The sequence below is a fragment of the Anomaloglossus baeobatrachus genome, unplaced genomic scaffold (genome assembly GCF_048569485.1).
Source record: "Anomaloglossus baeobatrachus isolate aAnoBae1 unplaced genomic scaffold, aAnoBae1.hap1 Scaffold_536, whole genome shotgun sequence".
In the NCBI taxonomy this organism is placed as follows: Eukaryota; Metazoa; Chordata; class Amphibia; order Anura; family Aromobatidae; genus Anomaloglossus; species Anomaloglossus baeobatrachus.
Window position 1 is genome coordinate 30,653 of NW_027444733.1, and position 20,178 is coordinate 50,830.

General features: G+C 49.4%; 9 non-coding genes and 1 pseudogene across 9 annotated transcripts; all 10 read right to left on the reverse strand.

Moving 5' to 3' along the window:
* Window positions 1-133: 133 nt before the first annotated feature.
* On the reverse strand, window positions 134-324 carry LOC142283384 (U2 spliceosomal RNA). The gene has a single exon (XR_012745043.1). It is a non-coding gene; the product is annotated as a U2 spliceosomal RNA (small nuclear RNA).
* Window positions 325-1,711: 1,387 nt separating this feature from the next.
* LOC142283385 (U2 spliceosomal RNA) lies at window positions 1,712-1,902 on the reverse strand. Its single transcript, XR_012745044.1, has one exon. It is a non-coding gene; the product is annotated as a U2 spliceosomal RNA (small nuclear RNA).
* Window positions 1,903-3,289: 1,387 nt separating this feature from the next.
* LOC142283363 (U2 spliceosomal RNA) lies at window positions 3,290-3,483 on the reverse strand. The gene has a single exon (XR_012745029.1). It is a non-coding gene; the product is annotated as a U2 spliceosomal RNA (small nuclear RNA).
* A 6,287-nt stretch (window positions 3,484-9,770) lies between these two features.
* Window positions 9,771-9,874, reverse strand: LOC142283372 (U2 spliceosomal RNA; annotated as a pseudogene).
* Window positions 9,875-11,261: 1,387 nt separating this feature from the next.
* On the reverse strand, window positions 11,262-11,452 carry LOC142283386 (U2 spliceosomal RNA). Its single transcript, XR_012745045.1, has one exon. It is a non-coding gene; the product is annotated as a U2 spliceosomal RNA (small nuclear RNA).
* A 1,387-nt stretch (window positions 11,453-12,839) lies between these two features.
* LOC142283387 (U2 spliceosomal RNA) lies at window positions 12,840-13,030 on the reverse strand. Its single transcript, XR_012745046.1, has one exon. It is a non-coding gene; the product is annotated as a U2 spliceosomal RNA (small nuclear RNA).
* Window positions 13,031-14,417: 1,387 nt separating this feature from the next.
* LOC142283388 (U2 spliceosomal RNA) lies at window positions 14,418-14,608 on the reverse strand. The gene has a single exon (XR_012745047.1). It is a non-coding gene; the product is annotated as a U2 spliceosomal RNA (small nuclear RNA).
* Window positions 14,609-15,995: 1,387 nt separating this feature from the next.
* On the reverse strand, window positions 15,996-16,186 carry LOC142283389 (U2 spliceosomal RNA). Its single transcript, XR_012745048.1, has one exon. It is a non-coding gene; the product is annotated as a U2 spliceosomal RNA (small nuclear RNA).
* Window positions 16,187-17,573: 1,387 nt separating this feature from the next.
* On the reverse strand, window positions 17,574-17,764 carry LOC142283390 (U2 spliceosomal RNA). The gene has a single exon (XR_012745049.1). It is a non-coding gene; the product is annotated as a U2 spliceosomal RNA (small nuclear RNA).
* A 1,387-nt stretch (window positions 17,765-19,151) lies between these two features.
* Window positions 19,152-19,342, reverse strand: LOC142283392 (U2 spliceosomal RNA). The gene has a single exon (XR_012745051.1). It is a non-coding gene; the product is annotated as a U2 spliceosomal RNA (small nuclear RNA).
* Between the last annotated feature and the right edge of the window lie 836 nt (window positions 19,343-20,178).

Consider the following 20,178-nt stretch of genomic DNA (forward strand, 5'->3'; position numbering starts at 1 on the left):
CAAAAGGAGGAAGTGTGAAAAGTGAATGGGCCAAATTGAGGTGCATATGAAGACGTATGCTTTCTTCCAATTCATTAAATCGGGCTAATATGAATCAGGTGAATTGAGTTCTGCTTTTGGAAACTGGGTTAAGAAGGGGTGCACCGTTCCTGGAGGTACTGCAATACCAGGTCAATGCGTGGAGTGGACAGAGCAAGCTCTTTTTCCATCTCCCTGTTCTAAAAATCCATTTAATATATGGTCCCCAGATAGGGGACGTATCAGATATTAAACTGATAAGAACAGATACTACACTTGATCTTAGCCAAAAGGCCGAGAAGCGATAACCAGAATTGGTTTGGGCCTCGAGTGGCACCCTGGCCTATGCCGGACACATCTTAGGGAGAGAGAGCGAGAGGGAGACAAACCCACGCCTACACAAGACATTTTGTCACCCAAGCCAACCCTTGAAAAGGCTGCTTTGCAGAGCCAAAACAAGAAGAATGGTGCGTTTTGCAGCCGCCGCCCACTGCAATGAATCTGAATAACTCCTCCTTTAGGGCGCAAGCAACTCCCCTCCCCCTTGCAGTCTTTCCAATTCACGATACAAAAAGACGGACAGGACAGGTTGCCTGACTTTCCGTCACTGCCACCCTTTGCCATCCTTACCCGTAGAAAGCCCTTTCATCATCCCCAAACCCTAATCTTTTCCCTTTCCTTCCCAGCCCCCAAACCCTGCCCTCTGTACCTTTCTCACCACCCGCTTCCCTTCTCCTGTCATCCCCCTACCACCCGGGAAAAAAAGAGATTGCCCCCTCCTTCCACTAGCCCACCCTCCCACCCAAAGAACAACTTCTTCTGCGCAGCTTGTTTTCTAGGCAGCAGCGCTATTGTGATGTCATCGGGGGGCATTGTGACAAGCCGCCAGTGTTCCGTCTCTTCATGTTGTGCACAGTTCAAACGGAAAATACATCAACAGGCAGACTACAGAAAAGCTTACTATCAAAGGTTAGAGGGGGGCTTTCTCAGAGGGCTTTTTACAGTTTTTCTATTCCCAATTAGCCGTTTAAGTGTACTTATTGAAAGTAGTAATTCTTTCATAGGCCGCCCTTTCTTAGTATTTGACGTTCCTTATATTGCGGTATGAGGCTTCGCAGTAGGTTGCAAACATTCATCACCCATGACTGTCCCCAATTGAGCTCAGAAGCTCAATGTCTATCATGACCTCTCTTTTAGAATGTCCAAGAGCAAGCAAACTATTCCTCCAGGAGAGGGCGCCAACAGACTACTAAAGAGATCATCATTACTCAAAGAAAACCCCAAAAACCAATGCATGATAGGAATAAACAGGTAACTTTCTTTGGAGTGGAAGCGGAGAGATCGCACCAGATGCCAATTCTAGATGTTATCACACCTGTGGTCACTGCAGCAGCAGGTGAATCCACTTTGTCCAAAAGGGATCTATTCCATTCAATTGCAAATGATCTAGATAAGACAGAGAACTGCAGCACGGGGACATAGCCGAGTTGGTCAGGTTGAGTGGTGATGAGTTTGCTATTTGGATGAATAAAGAAAGTCAAAAGTGTGAAAGATAAAAAACAAAAGGAGGAAGTGTGAAAAGTGAATGGGCCAAATTGAGGTGCATATGAAGACGTATGCTTTCTTCCAATTCATTAAATCGGGCTAATATGAATCAGGTGAATTGAGTTCTGCTTTTGGAAACTGGGTTAAGAAGGGGTGCACCGTTCCTGGAGGTACTGCAATACCAGGTCAATGCGTGGAGTGGACAGAGCAAGCTCTTTTTCCATCTCCCTGTTCTAAAAATCCATTTAATATATGGTCCCCAGATAGGGGACGTATCAGATATTAAACTGATAAGAACAGATACTACACTTGATCTTAGCCAAAAGGCCGAGAAGCGATAACCAGAATTGGTTTGGGCCTCGAGTGGCACCCTGGCCTATGCCGGACACATCTTAGGGAGAGAGAGCGAGAGGGAGACAAACCCACGCCTACACAAGACATTTTGTCACCCAAGCCAACCCTTGAAAAGGCTGCTTTGCAGAGCCAAAACAAGAAGAATGGTGCGTTTTGCAGCCGCCGCCCACTGCAATGAATCTGAATAACTCCTCCTTTAGGGCGCAAGCAACTCCCCTCCAACTTGCAGTCTTTCCAATTCACGATACAAAAAGACGGACAGGACAGGTTGCCTGACTTTCCGTCACTGCCACCCTTTGCCATCCTTACCCGTAGAAAGCCCTTTCATCATCCCCAAACCCTAATCTTTTCCCTTTCCTTCCCAGCCCCCAAACCCTGCCCTCTGTACCTTTCTCACCACCCGCTTCCCTTCTCCTGTCATCCCCCTACCACCCGGGAAAAAAAGAGATTGCCCCCTCCTTCCACTAGCCCACCCTCCCACCCAAAGAACAACTTCTTCTGCGCAGCTTGTTTTCTAGGCAGCAGCGCTATTGTGATGTCATCGGGGGGCATTGTGACAAGCCGCCAGTGTTCCGTCTCTTCATGTTGTGCACAGTTCAAACGGAAAATACATCAACAGGCAGACTACAGAAAAGCTTACTATCAAAGGTTAGAGGGGGGCTTTCTCAGAGGGCTTTTTACAGTTTTTCTATTCCCAATTAGCCGTTTAAGTGTACTTATTGAAAGTAGTAATTCTTTCATAGGCCGCCCTTTCTTAGTATTTGACGTTCCTTATATTGCGGTATGAGGCTTCGCAGTAGGTTGCAAACATTCATCACCCATGACTGTCCCCAATTGAGCTCAGAAGCTCAATGTCTATCATGACCTCTCTTTTAGAATGTCCAAGAGCAAGCAAACTATTCCTCCAGGAGAGGGCGCCAACAGACTACTAAAGAGATCATCATTACTCAAAGAAAACCCCAAAAACCAATGCATGATAGGAATAAACAGGTAACTTTCTTTGGAGTGGAAGCGGAGAGATCGCACCAGATGCCAATTCTAGATGTTATCACACCTGTGGTCACTGCAGCAGCAGGTGAATCCACTTTGTCCAAAAGGGATCTATTCCATTCAATTGCAAATGATCTAGATAAGACAGAGAACTGCAGCACGGGGACATAGCCGAGTTGGTCAGGTTGAGTGGTGATGAGTTTGCTATTTGGATGAATAAAGAAAGTCAAAAGTGTGAAAGATAAAAAACAAAAGGAGGAAGTGTGAAAAGTGAATGGGCCAAATTGAGGTGCATATGAAGACGTATGCTTTCTTCCAATTCATTAAATCGGGCTAATATGAATCAGGTGAATTGAGTTCTGCTTTTGGAAACTGGGTTAAGAAGGGGTGCACCGTTCCTGGAGGTACTGCAATACCAGGTCAATGCGTGGAGTGGACAGAGCAAGCTCTTTTTCCATCTCCCTGTTCTAAAAATCCATTTAATATATGGTCCCCAGATAGGGGACGTATCAGATATTAAACTGATAAGAACAGATTTTTTGATTTAATGAAGCTTTCCAAAGCACCACAAAAAATGCATGACCGAAGTCACACCAAAAACAGTGCAAAGGCTAGGATTCGTGTGGACCCCACCGTGAGGAGAGGGTCCCCAAAAATCAACCCCGTCCCTCCGAGCCAGAAGGCCACAGCAAGGGTCAGGGATCTTCGGTGCTCTCCCAAGCCGAAGCCTGGTTGAGCCTTGTCGTTGCTCCCAGCGTCCACCCAGGCATCTTACCCAAGTGGAGTAGAGAGCTACTAGTTGTTGGTTTCGCAGCCGAAACTGCCCGGACCGTCAACCGGTGTTGGTTTCTCAGCCCAAGGCTAACCGGACCTCCAACCGGGTGTTGGTTTCTCAGCCGAAGCTGACCCAGACCTCCAACCGGGTGTTGGTTTCTCAGCCGAAGCTGACCCAGACCTCCAACCGGGTGTTAGTTTCTCAGCCCAAAGCTGACCAGACCTCCGACCGGGATTATAAAAATTTCCCTTCCTAGCCAGAAGGCCGGGATAGGGTAATATGCTCAAAAAGTATGAAAAGGCAAGGTACGGTGTGCTACAGAGCCCAAGGCTTGCCGGGGTCCCAAGCCAGCAAGCTCAGACTCACTCCAGGGTCGTCAGTCCTGGGGCACGTTGTACCATAGCCCCCCACCCTTACTCAGTCTAATAGCCTCGATCCTGGTAGGGCCATGTTTTCCTCTAGATGAATATACTATCCACCCAGAGTACTAGCAAGCGCAACCTTCCAGTGTGCATTGTATCATTGTACTAAGGTGGCCTGGAGCTTAAACCACCTCTTCGAACAACACTACACTTGATCTTAGCCAAAAGGCCGAGAAGCGAACAGATTTTTTGATTTAACAGCATCTTTATTATCATGCACTACTCACAAAAAGGTAACAAACCGTGTACAGTGCCGCAGCCCCGTACACACAGAAATATACAATCCTTCTTACATAGCCATAGAGTACGACGCACTAAACTATACATCACGCTCCTATGCTTATCCATAACACTCAAGCTGAAAGAAAAAGTTAGACAATAAATAACGACGAACCGGCGATTGGGGGATGGGGGTAGGGGAAAAGGGGGATAGGGTGGGGAAGTCACAGGCCCGAAGCTTTATTGAAAGACGCACATAACGGGAAAAGGAGGGAGGGGGCATGGAAGAGGTCTAAACCTCCTCCTCGGCGCTGTCGTCCGGACTGTCCATGATGGAATAGTCTCTGAGCAGGCTGTGGATCAGCCTGCGGCAATCCTGGATAGACATCCTCTCCCTCTTCAAGATGAGCCGGTTCCTGGCGACCCAAATAGCGTCCTTAAAGCAGTTCATAAGGCGCCAAGCCTCCTGGATGGCTCCAACGGTGTGAGTCCCAGGGAAGAGTCCATAAAGTACGGAATGGTACGATAGGCTCCCTCTGGGGACGGAGTTCCTCAGGTCATCCTCCAGGGCAACCAACAGGCGCTGTGCGAAACGGCAGTCCCAAAAGGCGTGCAGCGATGTTTCCTCCACGAAGGGGCACCTTGGGCAGTACCGGGTTTTGCACAGGTTCCGGGCGTGCATGAATGACCGGACGGGCAGTCCGCCCTGTATCGCCATCCATGACAAGTCCTTGTGCCCGTTGGTCAATCCAGCCGATGACACGTTTGTCCAAACAGTCTCCAGTGTGTCGTGATGAAGTCCTGGAATGTTCTCCATTTCGTCCTTGGCTCTGATGAGTTTGTGGATAGTCTTTGGCTTCCACAAATCAGGCTTGAGTCCCTCCAGTTGGTGTTCCCTCACAAACCGAACCACGTCTCCGTAGAACCATGGCGCCGTCCAGTTGTAGGGGAAGGAGCTGTCCCACTTGTCCCAGCCTAACCGTCTCCAAAGGGGGAGCAGGAAGAAGCGAGACATGGACCCACCCGCGGAACCTCTCTTGACTCGCAGAGTTCGGCGAACGCAGTCACATACGAAGGAGGATCGCAGGAGGGTGGGGATATCGGGTACGCCCTTCCCACCCTTGCGAGGATCCTTGTACATGATGCTCCGCTTTACTCTGTCCATCTTGGATCCCCAGACAAAACGAAACACCGTCCTGGTAATGGCCCTGCACACGGTGGCAAGGGGGGGCCAGGCCTGGGCCGTGTACTGCAGCACGGGCAGTACCTCGTTACGCAGGACCAGTGCTTTGCCCTCACAGGTGAGGCGTCTGAGGCTCCACAGACCGATCCGTTGGGTGATCTTGGTCAAGCGTTCCTCCCAGGACTTGAGGGCTGCTCCTTCCTTCCCGAACCAGACTCCAAGAACCTTGATGAAATCCGGCTGGATGCTGAAAGGGAAGGGGGCGGAAGAGGCCGGCTGCCAGTCCCCGAAGAGCATGGCTTCCGACTTCCCGCAGTTGACTTTGGCTCCCGAAGCCCGTCCGAAGGTCTCACAGGTCTGGACGAGGGTGTCGACTGAGCGCCGGTCCGCGCAGAAGACGGTCACGTCGTCCATGTAGAGCGAGCACTTGACCTCGAAGCGTTCTGGTCCTGGTGCGGTGATCCCTCTGATCTCTCCATTCCGCCGGATAGCCTCTGCAAAGAGTTCTATAACACAAACAAAAAGAAGAGGTGACAGAGGACAGCCTTGTCTGACCCCTGAGAGGACCGGGAAGGGGTCAGTCTTCCAGCCGTTTACCAACACCGAGCTGTGAATATCAAAATACATTAGTTGGACATACAAACAAAACATGTTACCCAAACCTAACCTGTGCAGAGCTTTGCCCAGGAACTCATGGGAAACACGGTCGAAGGCCTTTTCCTGATCCAACGAGATCAGGGCTGCGTGCACCCGGCGGGCTTTGATGTACTCGACCGTGTCCCGCATGAGAGCCAGGCTGTCTGCGATGCGACGTCCGGGGATGCCGCAGGTCTGATCCGGGTGGATGATCCGTCCGATAACCGTCTTCAGTCTCGTTGCCATCGTCTTGGCCAGGATCTTGTAGTCGACATTCAGAAGGGTGATGGGACGCCAATTCTTCAGGTCGCACCTCTCTCCTTTACGCTTGTACAGGATCGTGACCATTCCTTCCCTCAGAGATGGAGGCATTCTGCCCTCCACCACCATCTCCTCATACAGCCCTAACAGGTCCGGACAGATTAGGTCTCCCAGCGCTACATAGAGCTCTGCTGGGAGGCCGTCACTGCCCGGTGTCCTGCCAGAACTAAAGGATTTGGCGGCCGAGAGCAGCTCGTCCACCGTCAGAGGAACGTCCATGGCCGCCGCGTCTGCAGGGTCAAGATGGTTAGTGATACCTGACAGGAACTTATCGGCGGCCTCGGGGTCAGTAGTCTTGCGGGCGTAGAGTTCGCTGTAGAAGTCGCTGACGACCTTCATCACATTCTCTTTCCCGCGTCGTATGCTTCCACTCTCGTCTCGTAGTTCATTCATGGGCGTGTGACCGGCGTGGAGTTTCCTGAAAAAGAACGAGTTACATTTCTCACCCTTCTCCAGGTTCTCCACTTTGGAACGGAAGACAATTCGCTCGGACTCCTCCTCGAAGTGCCTTTTCAGGCTCCTCTTAGTCTCCTCCAGCTCCTCTCTCACGTCCCAGCCGCATCGAAGAAGGTCCTGCAGGGAACGCAGCTCACGCTGGAGTCTCCTGAAGTCCCTCCTCTTCAGACACGCCTGTTGTTGACTCTTTGCCTGAAAGAAGAAACGGAACTCGAGTTTAACGTATTCCCACCAGTCAGAAACAGACTGGAAGCCCGCCTTGTAGGCCCGCCACGTGGAGTAGGCAGCTCTAAGCTCCTCCAGAATCTCACCCTTTTCCAGCAGAGAGCAGTTCAGCTTCCAGGAGCCCGGGCCAATGGGGAAGCCATGGCCCAGCACACCTTGAAAGTGAATGGCTCTGTGGTCAGAGAAGAAGCAGGGGACCATCGAGTGCCCACTCCGCCCAACCGCCCGAGAGGTAAACACAAAGTCAATCCTGGAACGCAGCGAGCCATCGGATCGGCACCATGAATAGTTCACGGATCCGTGTCCGATGGAGCCAACAACGTCCACAAGAGAGGCTTCGGTCACCATCTCAATGAGCAGTTTGGATGTGACGTCCAACTTGGCAGCCGTTCCAGAACTGCGTCCATCCTCCTCAATCGGGCAGTTGAAATCCCCGGCCATCACTACCGTCCTGGCGGTAGCGAGCTGAGGGCGCAGGGCTTGGAGGAGCTCCAGTCGATCGCTCTTCACAGGAGAAGCATACACATTGATGAACCTGACAGGTTCTCCCGCCCAGGTGCCATCCACGAGCAGTAACCTGCCGCAGACGATTTCCTGAACAGAGTCCAATGTGAAGGCGCTTCCCCTGATCAGCACGGCGACCCCCGCGGACCTACAGTCGCCCCCGCCAGACCAGTAGGATGGGCCATGGGTCCACTCCCTGGCCAGATGGTTGAAGGACCTAGAGGAGGGAAGGGAGCATTCCTGCAGGAAAAATACATCACTAGACTGAGTGTTAAGGAACGCAAAAATTGTCTGACGTCGGAACTTGTCTCTGATGCTCCTAACATTAATGGAAAAGATGTTAATGTTAGCAGTCATTGGAGGAAAGAGAAAGTTAGAGCAGGCGGTGTGCCTTAGTTACCACTCCGGTCGGGCGGTTCTTCCTCTTTGGCACCTGCTGGTAAGGGTATCTCCAGCAGACCCTCTTCTGCTAGCTGATCAAGCAGGGATGGTGCCTCAGTGGCTTCCGACTCCTCCATTTCTTCTTCGGCCACAAGGGACTCCACCATCTGCTCCAACACGTCCGGTTCTGGGAGGAGGCCATCCTCCTCTTCCTGGGGTGGGTTAAGGTCCACAATGAACAGCTTGGAAGGTTCTGCGACAGGACTATCTTCCACCTTCCTTTTCCTTTGGCCTGTACCTGAGGAGACAAGAGCTGGAAAATCCTCCTCGGTGAAAAGTGCAAGAGTGCTGAGGCCCTCTGCTCTCATGGTCTGGGGAGGGAGAGTGGGCTTTGGGGGGGGGGTGAGGGGACCAACTGAGGAGTAGGGAAATGAGGTGGAGGTAGTGGAATCCTCAGTAGGGTTGGCCGGGGGGGGAGGGGTTTGGACAGGGGTGACAGGGGGGGGGACCAGGGAGGGGGCAACATTTTTCTTACCCTTCTTTTTCCTGGACTCCGTGGCTGCTGGGGCATCGGCTGGAGCCACGGTCGCCGGGTTCTTGGCCGCCTTGTCCTTGGCCTCTGTGGCCTTGGTCGTAGCTGCCTTGGTCGACGAAGCTGTGACTACCCGATACTGGGTCGCCGCGGCAACCCTTGCCCAGGATTTCTCCCGCTGTGGGCAGTCCTTGTAAAGGTGGTCCGCCTGTCCACATAGGTTGCAAGTCTTCTTCTTTGGGCAGTCCTTGGAGCTGTGTCCCGTCACCCGGCAAACCCTGCAGGCGTCCTCCTTGCAGGTCTTCATCGAATGCCCTTTCCCGCCACATTTCCTGCAGTTGTGTGGCATGTCCGGGTAGTAGATGAGACCAAAGGAGTTTCCCAGAGAGAATGTCGGGGGCAGGTGCTGGAGACCATCCTCGGATGCTGGTTCCCTGTAGAGTCGAACGGTTACTGACCACTTACCCGTCCAGAATCCGTTGCCGTTAAGGATGTGGGATGGCTCCCTCACCACTGTGCAGAGACGTCCCAGGAACGTGGAGATGTCTCTTCCTGGGGTGTGCGGGTTCCGCATGGAGACCGTGATCCTCTTCTCATCCCTCTGTATAGGACAGGATCCTAAAAAAGAATGAAAAGGGGAGTCCGGCATCGCTGCGTTCATCGCCTCCCAGTATCTCCTGCAGGCATTCACCGTGGCAAAGGTTACCAGAAAAATGCCAGTCATGAAGGTCTGGACACTAAGGGTTTCCGCCCTGGAGAAGCCCTGATCCAGAATCATCTTCTTGCAGAACACGTCGCTGGACATGTCCGGCAACCTACCATCCACCGCCTTTAGCTTCAGGGCGACCGTCTGCCGCATCCAAGGCTCCAGGGTTGGAGCCTTTTCAGGCGGCGTCCGGGCTCCCTCCGGCTGGCCGGCGTCGGAGGTAGGGGCCTCTTGGGCCGAAGAAGCCTCTGGATGAGCCTTCCTGGAGGTCCCTGGGTCCTGAGCCTTCCTGGCTGCCTTCTCTGGCTTGCTTGCCATGGCTGGTTCCTGCTTGAGTTCCCGGAGCTGGATCTTGGATTCTTCTCCGGGTGTCTTCTCCCGCTGTGTTCCTCCTCGAAGTTCCTCTGGTCTCCCCAAGTCTTCTCCGAGCCTTCGTCTTCTTGCTTCTTTCTGCCAAGCTCTTCTTCCGTCCAATCTCCCTCTTTCGGTCTCGGCTGGGCTTCGGAGCTTGTCTCCCTGATCGTATCTCGTCAAGTGTAGCTAGCTCAGTTTGTTCTGATAAGAACAGATACTACACTTGATCTTAGCCAAAAGGCCGAGAAGCGATAACCAGAATTGGTTTGGGCCTCGAGTGGCACCCTGGCCTATGCCGGACACATCTTAGGGAGAGAGAGCGAGAGGGAGACAAACCCACGCCTACACAAGACATTTTGTCACCCAAGCCAACCCTTGAAAAGGCTGCTTTGCAGAGCCAAAACAAGAAGAATGGTGCGTTTTGCAGCCGCCGCCCACTGCAATGAATCTGAATAACTCCTCCTTTAGGGCGCAAGCAACTCCCCTCCCCCTTGCAGTCTTTCCAATTCACAATACAAAAAGACGGACAGGACAGGTTGCCTGACTTTCCGTCACTGCCACCCTTTGCCATCCTTACCCGTAGAAAGCCCTTTCATCATCCCCAAACCCTAATCTTTTCCCTTTCCTTCCCAGCCCCCAAACCCTGCCCTCTGTACCTTTCTCACCACCCGCTTCCCTTCTCCTGTCATCCCCCTACCACCCGGGAAAAAAAGAGATTGCCCCCTCCTTCCACTAGCCCACCCTCCCACCCAAAGAACAACTTCTTCTGCGCAGCTTGTTTTCTAGGCAGCAGCGCTATTGTGATGTCATCGGGGGGCATTGTGACAAGCCGCCAGTGTTCCGTCTCTTCATGTTGTGCACAGTTCAAACGGAAAATACATCAACAGGCAGACTACAGAAAAGCTTACTATCAAAGGTTAGAGGGGGGCTTTCTCAGAGGGCTTTTTACAGTTTTTCTATTCCCAATTAGCCGTTTAAGTGTACTTATTGAAAGTAGTAATTCTTTCATAGGCCGCCCTTTCTTAGTATTTGACGTTCCTTATATTGCGGTATGAGGCTTCGCAGTAGGTTGCAAACATTCATCACCCATGACTGTCCCCAATTGAGCTCAGAAGCTCAATGTCTATCATGACCTCTCTTTTAGAATGTCCAAGAGCAAGCAAACTATTCCTCCAGGAGAGGGCGCCAACAGACTACTAAAGAGATCATCATTACTCAAAGAAAACCCCAAAAACCAATGCATGATAGGAATAAACAGGTAACTTTCTTTGGAGTGGAAGCGGAGAGATCGCACCAGATGCCAATTCTAGATGTTATCACACCTGTGGTCACTGCAGCAGCAGGTGAATCCACTTTGTCCAAAAGGGATCTATTCCATTCAATTGCAAATGATCTAGATAAGACAGAGAACTGCAGCACGGGGACATAGCCGAGTTGGTCAGGTTGAGTGGTGATGAGTTTGCTATTTGGATGAATAAAGAAAGTCAAAAGTGTGAAAGATAAAAAACAAAAGGAGGAAGTGTGAAAAGTGAATGGGCCAAATTGAGGTGCATATGAAGACGTATGCTTTCTTCCAATTCATTAAATCGGGCTAATATGAATCAGGTGAATTGAGTTCTGCTTTTGGAAACTGGGTTAAGAAGGGGTGCACCGTTCCTGGAGGTACTGCAATACCAGGTCAATGCGTGGAGTGGACAGAGCAAGCTCTTTTTCCATCTCCCTGTTCTAAAAATCCATTTAATATATGGTCCCCAGATAGGGGACGTATCAGATATTAAACTGATAAGAACAGATACTACACTTGATCTTAGCCAAAAGGCCGAGAAGCGATAACCAGAATTGGTTTGGGCCTCGAGTGGCACCCTGGCCTATGCCGGACACATCTTAGGGAGAGAGAGCGAGAGGGAGACAAACCCACGCCTACACAAGACATTTTGTCACCCAAGCCAACCCTTAAAAAGGCTGCTTTGCAGAGCCAAAACAAGAAGAATGGTGCGTTTTGCAGCCGCCGCCCACTGCAATGAATCTGAATAACTCCTCCTTTAGGGCGCAAGCAACTCCCCTCGCCCTTGCAGTCTTTCCAATTCACGATACAAAAAGACGGACAGGACAGGTTGCCTGACTTTCCGTCACTGCCACCCTTTGCCATCCTTACCCGTAGAAAGCCCTTTCATCATCCCCAAACCCTAATCTTTTCCCTTTCCTTCCCAGCCCCCAAACCCTGCCCTCTGTACCTTTCTCACCACCCGCTTCCCTTCTCCTGTCATCCCCCTACCACCCGGGAAAAAAAGAGATTGCCCCCTCCTTCCACTAGCCCACCCTCCCACCCAAAGAACAACTTCTTCTGCGCAGCTTGTTTTCTAGGCAGCAGCGCTATTGTGATGTCATCGGGGGGCATTGTGACAAGCCGCCAGTGTTCCGTCTCTTCATGTTGTGCACAGTTCAAACGGAAAATACATCAACAGGCAGACTACAGAAAAGCTTACTATCAAAGGTTAGAGGGGGGCTTTCTCAGAGGGCTTTTTACAGTTTTTCTATTCCCAATTAGCCGTTTAAGTGTACTTATTGAAAGTAGTAATTCTTTCATAGGCCGCCCTTTCTTAGTATTTGACGTTCCTTATATTGCGGTATGAGGCTTCGCAGTAGGTTGCAAACATTCATCACCCATGACTGTCCCCAATTGAGCTCAGAAGCTCAATGTCTATCATGACCTCTCTTTTAGAATGTCCAAGAGCAAGCAAACTATTCCTCCAGGAGAGGGCGCCAACAGACTACTAAAGAGATCATCATTACTCAAAGAAAACCCCAAAAACCAATGCATGATAGGAATAAACAGGTAACTTTCTTTGGAGTGGAAGCGGAGAGATCGCACCAGATGCCAATTCTAGATGTTATCACACCTGTGGTCACTGCAGCAGCAGGTGAATCCACTTTGTCCAAAAGGGATCTATTCCATTCAATTGCAAATGATCTAGATAAGACAGAGAACTGCAGCACGGGGACATAGCCGAGTTGGTCAGGTTGAGTGGTGATGAGTTTGCTATTTGGATGAATAAAGAAAGTCAAAAGTGTGAAAGATAAAAAACAAAAGGAGGAAGTGTGAAAAGTGAATGGGCCAAATTGAGGTGCATATGAAGACGTATGCTTTCTTCCAATTCATTAAATCGGGCTAATATGAATCAGGTGAATTGAGTTCTGCTTTTGGAAACTGGGTTAAGAAGGGGTGCACCGTTCCTGGAGGTACTGCAATACCAGGTCAATGCGTGGAGTGGACAGAGCAAGCTCTTTTTCCATCTCCCTGTTCTAAAAATCCATTTAATATATGGTCCCCAGATAGGGGACGTATCAGATATTAAACTGATAAGAACAGATACTACACTTGATCTTAGCCAAAAGGCCGAGAAGCGATAACCAGAATTGGTTTGGGCCTCGAGTGGCACCCTGGCCTATGCCGGACACATCTTAGGGAGAGAGAGCGAGAGGGAGACAAACCCACGCCTACACAAGACATTTTGTCACCCAAGCCAACCCTTGAAAAGGCTGCTTTGCAGAGCCAAAACAAGAAGAATGGTGCGTTTTGCAGCCGCCGCCCACTGCAATGAATCTGAATAACTCCTCCTTTAGGGCGCAAGCAACTCCCCTCCCCCTTGCAGTCTTTCCAATTCACGATACAAAAAGACGGACAGGACAGGTTGCCTGACTTTCCGTCACTGCCACCCTTTGCCATCCTTACCCGTAGAAAGCCCTTTCATCATCCCCAAACCCTAATCTTTTCCCTTTCCTTCCCAGCCCCCAAACCCTGCCCTCTGTACCTTTCTCACCACCCGCTTCCCTTCTCCTGTCATCCCCCTACCACCCGGGAAAAAAAGAGATTGCCCCCTCCTTCCACTAGCCCACCCTCCCACCCAAAGAACAACTTCTTCTGCGCAGCTTGTTTTCTAGGCAGCAGCGCTATTGTGATGTCATCGGGGGGCATTGTGACAAGCCGCCAGTGTTCCGTCTCTCCATGTTGTGCACAGTTCAAACGGAAAATACATCAACAGGCAGACTACAGAAAAGCTTACTATCAAAGGTTAGAGGGGGGCTTTCTCAGAGGGCTTTTTACAGTTTTTCTATTCCCAATTAGCCGTTTAAGTGTACTTATTGAAAGTAGTAATTCTTTCATAGGCCGCCCTTTCTTAGTATTTGACGTTCCTTATATTGCGGTATGAGGCTTCGCAGTAGGTTGCAAACATTCATCACCCATGACTGTCCCCAATTGAGCTCAGAAGCTCAATGTCTATCATGACCTCTCTTTTAGAATGTCCAAGAGCAAGCAAACTATTCCTCCAGGAGAGGGCGCCAACAGACTACTAAAGAGATCATCATTACTCAAAGAAAACCCCAAAAACCAATGCATGATAGGAATAAACAGGTAACTTTCTTTGGAGTGGAAGCGGAGAGATCGCACCAGATGCCAATTCTAGATGTTATCACACCTGTGGTCACTGCAGCAGCAGGTGAATCCACTTTGTCCAAAAGGGATCTATTCCATTCAATTGCAAATGATCTAGATAAGACAGAGAACTGCAGCACGGGGACATAGCCGAGTTGGTCAGGTTGAGTGGTGATGAGTTTGCTATTTGGATGAATAAAGAAAGTCAAAAGTGTGAAAGATAAAAAACAAAAGGAGGAAGTGTGAAAAGTGAATGGGCCAAATTGAGGTGCATATGAAGACGTATGCTTTCTTCCAATTCATTAAATCGGGCTAATATGAATCAGGTGAATTGAGTTCTGCTTTTGGAAACTGGGTTAAGAAGGGGTGCACCGTTCCTGGAGGTACTGCAATACCAGGTCAATGCGTGGAGTGGACAGAGCAAGCTCTTTTTCCATCTCCCTGTTCTAAAAATCCATTTAATATATGGTCCCCAGATAGGGGACGTATCAGATATTAAACTGATAAGAACAGATACTACACTTGATCTTAGCCAAAAGGCCGAGAAGCGATAACCAGAATTGGTTTGGGCCTCGAGTGGCACCCTGGCCTATGCCGGACACATCTTAGGGAGAGAGAGCGAGAGGGAGACAAACCCACGCCTACACAAGACATTTTGTCACCCAAGCCAACCCTTGAAAAGGCTGCTTTGCAGAGCCAAAACAAGAAGAATGGTGCGTTTTGCAGCCGCCGCCCACTGCAATGAATCTGAATAACTCCTCCTTTAGGGCGCAAGCAACTCCCCTCCCCCTTGCAGTCTTTCCAATTCACGATACAAAAAGACGGACAGGACAGGTTGCCTGACTTTCCGTCACTGCCACCCTTTGCCATCCTTACCCGTAGAAAGCCCTTTCATCATCCCCAAACCCTAATCTTTTCCCTTTCCTTCCCAGCCCCCAAACCCTGCCCTCTGTACCTTTCTCACCACCCGCTTCCCTTCTCCTGTCATCCCCCTACCACCCGGGAAAAAAAGAGATTGCCCCCTCCTTCCACTAGCCCACCCTCCCACCCAAAGAACAACTTCTTCTGCGCAGCTTGTTTTCTAGGCAGCAGCGCTATTGTGATGTCATCGGGGGGCATTGTGACAAGCCGCCAGTGTTCCGTCTCTTCATGTTGTGCACAGTTCAAACGGAAAATACATCAACAGGCAGACTACAGAAAAGCTTACTATCAAAGGTTAGAGGGGGGCTTTCTCAGAGGGCTTTTTACAGTTTTTCTATTCCCAATTAGCCGTTTAAGTGTACTTATTGAAAGTAGTAATTCTTTCATAGGCCGCCCTTTCTTAGTATTTGACGTTCCTTATATTGCGGTATGAGGCTTCGCAGTAGGTTGCAAACATTCATCACCCATGACTGTCCCCAATTGAGCTCAGAAGCTCAATGTCTATCATGACCTCTCTTTTAGAATGTCCAAGAGCAAGCAAACTATTCCTCCAGGAGAGGGCGCCAACAGACTACTAAAGAGATCATCATTACTCAAAGAAAACCCCAAAAACCAATGCATGATAGGAATAAACAGGTAACTTTCTTTGGAGTGGAAGCGGAGAGATCGCACCAGATGCCAATTCTAGATGTTATCACACCTGTGGTCACTGCAGCAGCAGGTGAATCCACTTTGTCCAAAAGGGATCTATTCCATTCAATTGCAAATGATCTAGATAAGACAGAGAACTGCAGCACGGGGACATAGCCGAGTTGGTCAGGTTGAGTGGTGATGAGTTTGCTATTTGGATGAATAAAGAAAGTCAAAAGTGTGAAAGATAAAAAACAAAAGGAGGAAGTGTGAAAAGTGAATGGGCCAAATTGAGGTGCATATGAAGACGTATGCTTTCTTCCAATTCATTAAATCGGGCTAATATGAATCAGGTGAATTGAGTTCTGCTTTTGGAAACTGGGTTAAGAAGGGGTGCACCGTTCCTGGAGGTACTGCAATACCAGGTCAATGCGTGGAGTGGACAGAGCAAGCTCTTTTTCCATCTCCCTGTTCTAAAAATCCATTTAATATATGGTCCCCAGATAGGGGACGTATCAGATATTAAACTGATAAGAACAGATACTACACTTGATCTTAGCCAAAAGGCCGAGAAGCGATAACCAGAATTGGTTTGGGCCTCGAGTGGCACCCTGGCCTATGCCGGACACATCTTAGGGAGAGAGAGCGAGAGGGAGACAAACCCACGCCTACACAAGACATTTTGTCACCCAAGCCAACCCTTGAAAAGGCTGCTTTGCAGAGCCAAAACAAGAAGAATGGTGCGTTTTGCAGCCGCCGCCCACTGCAATGAATCTGAATAACTCCTCCTTTAGGGCGCAAGCAACTCCCCTCCCCCTTGCAGTCTTTCCAATTCACGATACAAAAAGACGGACAGGACAGGTTGCCTGACTTTCCGTCACTGCCACCCTTTGCCATCCTTACCCGTAGAAAGCCCTTTCATCATCCCCAAACCCTAATCTTTTCCCTTTCCTTCCCAGCCCCCAAACCCTGCCCTCTGTACCTTTCTCACCACCCGCTTCCCTTCTCCTGTCATCCCCCTACCACCCGGGAAAAAAAGAGATTGCCCCCTCCTTCCACTAGCCCACCCTCCCACCCAAAGAACAACTTCTTCTGCGCAGCTTGTTTTCTAGGCAGCAGCGCTATTGTGATGTCATCGGGGGGCATTGTGACAAGCCGCCAGTGTTCCGTCTCTTCATGTTGTGCACAGTTCAAACGGAAAATACATCAACAGGCAGACTACAGAAAAGCTTACTATCAAAGGTTAGAGGGGGGCTTTCTCAGAGGGCTTTTTACAGTTTTTCTATTCCCAATTAGCCGTTTAAGTGTACTTATTGAAAGTAGTAATTCTTTCATAGGCCGCCCTTTCTTAGTATTTGACGTTCCTTATATTGCGGTATGAGGCTTCGCAGTAGGTTGCAAACATTCATCACCCATGACTGTCCCCAATTGAGCTCAGAAGCTCAATGTCTATCATGACCTCTCTTTTAGAATGTCCAAGAGCAAGCAAACTATTCCTCCAGGAGAGGGCGCCAACAGACTACTAAAGAGATCATCATTACTCAAAGAAAACCCCAAAAACCAATGCATGATAGGAATAAACAGGTAACTTTCTTTGGAGTGGAAGCGGAGAGATCGCACCAGATGCCAATTCTAGATGTTATCACACCTGTGGTCACTGCAGCAGCAGGTGAATCCACTTTGTCCAAAAGGGATCTATTCCATTCAATTGCAAATGATCTAGATAAGACAGAGAACTGCAGCACGGGGACATAGCCGAGTTGGTCAGGTTGAGTGGTGATGAGTTTGCTATTTGGATGAATAAAGAAAGTCAAAAGTGTGAAAGATAAAAAACAAAAGGAGGAAGTGTGAAAAGTGAATGGGCCAAATTGAGGTGCATATGAAGACGTATGCTTTCTTCCAATTCATTAAATCGGGCTAATATGAATCAGGTGAATTGAGTTCTGCTTTTGGAAACTGGGTTAAGAAGGGGTGCACCGTTCCTGGAGGTACTGCAATACCAGGTCAATGCGTGGAGTGGACAGAGCAAGCTCTTTTTCCATCTCCCTGTTCTAAAAATCCATTTAATATATGGTCCCCAGATAGGGGACGTATCAGATATTAAACTGATAAGAACAGATACTACACTTGATCTTAGCCAAAAGGCCGAGAAGCGATAACCAGAATTGGTTTGGGCCTCGAGTGGCACCCTGGCCTATGCCGGACACATCTTAGGGAGAGAGAGCGAGAGGGAGACAAACCCACGCCTACACAAGACATTTTGTCACCCAAGCCAACCCTTGAAAAGGCTGCTTTGCAGAGCCAAAACAAGAAGAATGGTGCGTTTTGCAGCCGCCGCCCACTGCAATGAATCTGAATAACTCCTCCTTTAGGGCGCAAGCAACTCCCCTCCCCCTTGCAGTCTTTCCAATTCACGATACAAAAAGACGGACAGGACAGGTTGCCTGACTTTCCGTCACTGCCACCCTTTGCCATCCTTACCCGTAGAAAGCCCTTTCATCATCCCCAAACCCTAATCTTTTCCCTTTCCTTCCCAGCCCCCAAACCCTGCCCTCTGTACCTTTCTCACCACCCGCTTCCCTTCTCCTGTCATCCCCCTACCACCCGGGAAAAAAAGAGATTGCCCCCTCCTTCCACTAGCCCACCCTCCCACCCAAAGAACAACTTCTTCTGCGCAGCTTGTTTTCTAGGCAGCAGCGCTATTGTGATGTCATCGGGGGGCATTGTGACAAGCCGCCAGTGTTCCGTCTCTTCATGTTGTGCACAGTTCAAACGGAAAATACATCAACAGGCAGACTACAGAAAAGCTTACTATCAAAGGTTAGAGGGGGGCTTTCTCAGAGGGCTTTTTACAGTTTTTCTATTCCCAATTAGCCGTTTAAGTGTACTTATTGAAAGTAGTAATTCTTTCATAGGCCGCCCTTTCTTAGTATTTGACGTTCCTTATATTGCGGTATGAGGCTTCGCAGTAGGTTGCAAACATTCATCACCCATGACTGTCCCCAATTGAGCTCAGAAGCTCAATGTCTATCATGACCTCTCTTTTAGAATGTCCAAGAGCAAGCAAACTATTCCTCCAGGAGAGGGCGCCAACAGACTACTAAAGAGATCATCATTACTCAAAGAAAACCCCAAAAACCAATGCATGATAGGAATAAACAGGTAACTTTCTTTGGAGTGGAAGCGGAGAGATCGCACCAGATGCCAATTCTAGATGTTATCACACCTGTGGTCACTGCAGCAGCAGGTGAATCCACTTTGTCCAAAAGGGATCTATTCCATTCAATTGCAAATGATCTAGATAAGACAGAGAACTGCAGCACGGGGACATAGCCGAGTTGGTCAGGTTGAGTGGTGATGAGTTTGCTATTTGGATGAATAAAGAAAGTCAAAAGTGTGAAAGATAAAAAACAAAAGGAGGAAGTGTGAAAAGTGAATGGGCCAAATTGAGGTGCATATGAAGACGTATGCTTTCTTCCAATTCATTAAATCGGGCTAATATGAATCAGGTGAATTGAGTTCTGCTTTTGGAAACTGGGTTAAGAAGGGGTGCACCGTTCCTGGAGGTACTGCAATACCAGGTCAATGCGTGGAGTGGACAGAGCAAGCTCTTTTTCCATCTCCCTGTTCTAAAAATCCATTTAATATATGGTCCCCAGATAGGGGACGTATCAGATATTAAACTGATAAGAACAGATACTACACTTGATCTTAGCCAAAAGGCCGAGAAGCGATAACCAGAATTGGTTTGGGCCTCGAGTGGCACCCTGGCCTATGCCGGACACATCTTAGGGAGAGAGAGCGAGAGGGAGACAAACCCACGCCTACACAAGACATTTTGTCACCCAAGCCAACCCTTGAAAAGGCTGCTTTGCAGAGCCAAAACAAGAAGAATGGTGCGTTTTGCAGCCGCCGCCCACTGCAATGAATCTGAATAACTCCTCCTTTAGGGCGCAAGCAACTCCCCTCCCCCTTGCAGTCTTTCCAATTCACGATACAAAAAGACGGACAGGACAGGTTGCCTGACTTTCCGTCACTGCCACCCTTTGCCATCCTTACCCGTAGAAAGCCCTTTCATCATCCCCAAACCCTAATCTTTTCCCTTTCCTTCCCAGCCCCCAAACCCTGCCCTCTGTACCTTTCTCACCACCCGCTTCCCTTCTCCTGTCATCCCCCTACCACCCGGGAAAAAAAGAGATTGCCCCCTCCTTCCACTAGCCCACCCTCCCACCCAAAGAACAACTTCTTCTGCGCAGCTTGTTTTCTAGGCAGCAGCGCTATTGTGATGTCATCGGGGGGCATTGTGACAAGCCGCCAGTGTTCCGTCTCTTCATGTTGTGCACAGTTCAAACGGAAAATACATCAACAGGCAGACTACAGAAAAGCTTACTATCAAAGGTTAGAGGGGGGCTTTCTCAGAGGGCTTTTTACAGTTTTTCTATTCCCAATTAGCCGTTTAAGTGTACTTATTGAAAGTAGTAATTCTTTCATAGGCCGCCCTTTCTTAGTATTTGACGTTCCTTATATTGCGGTATGAGGCTTCGCAGTAGGTTGCAAACATTCATCACCCA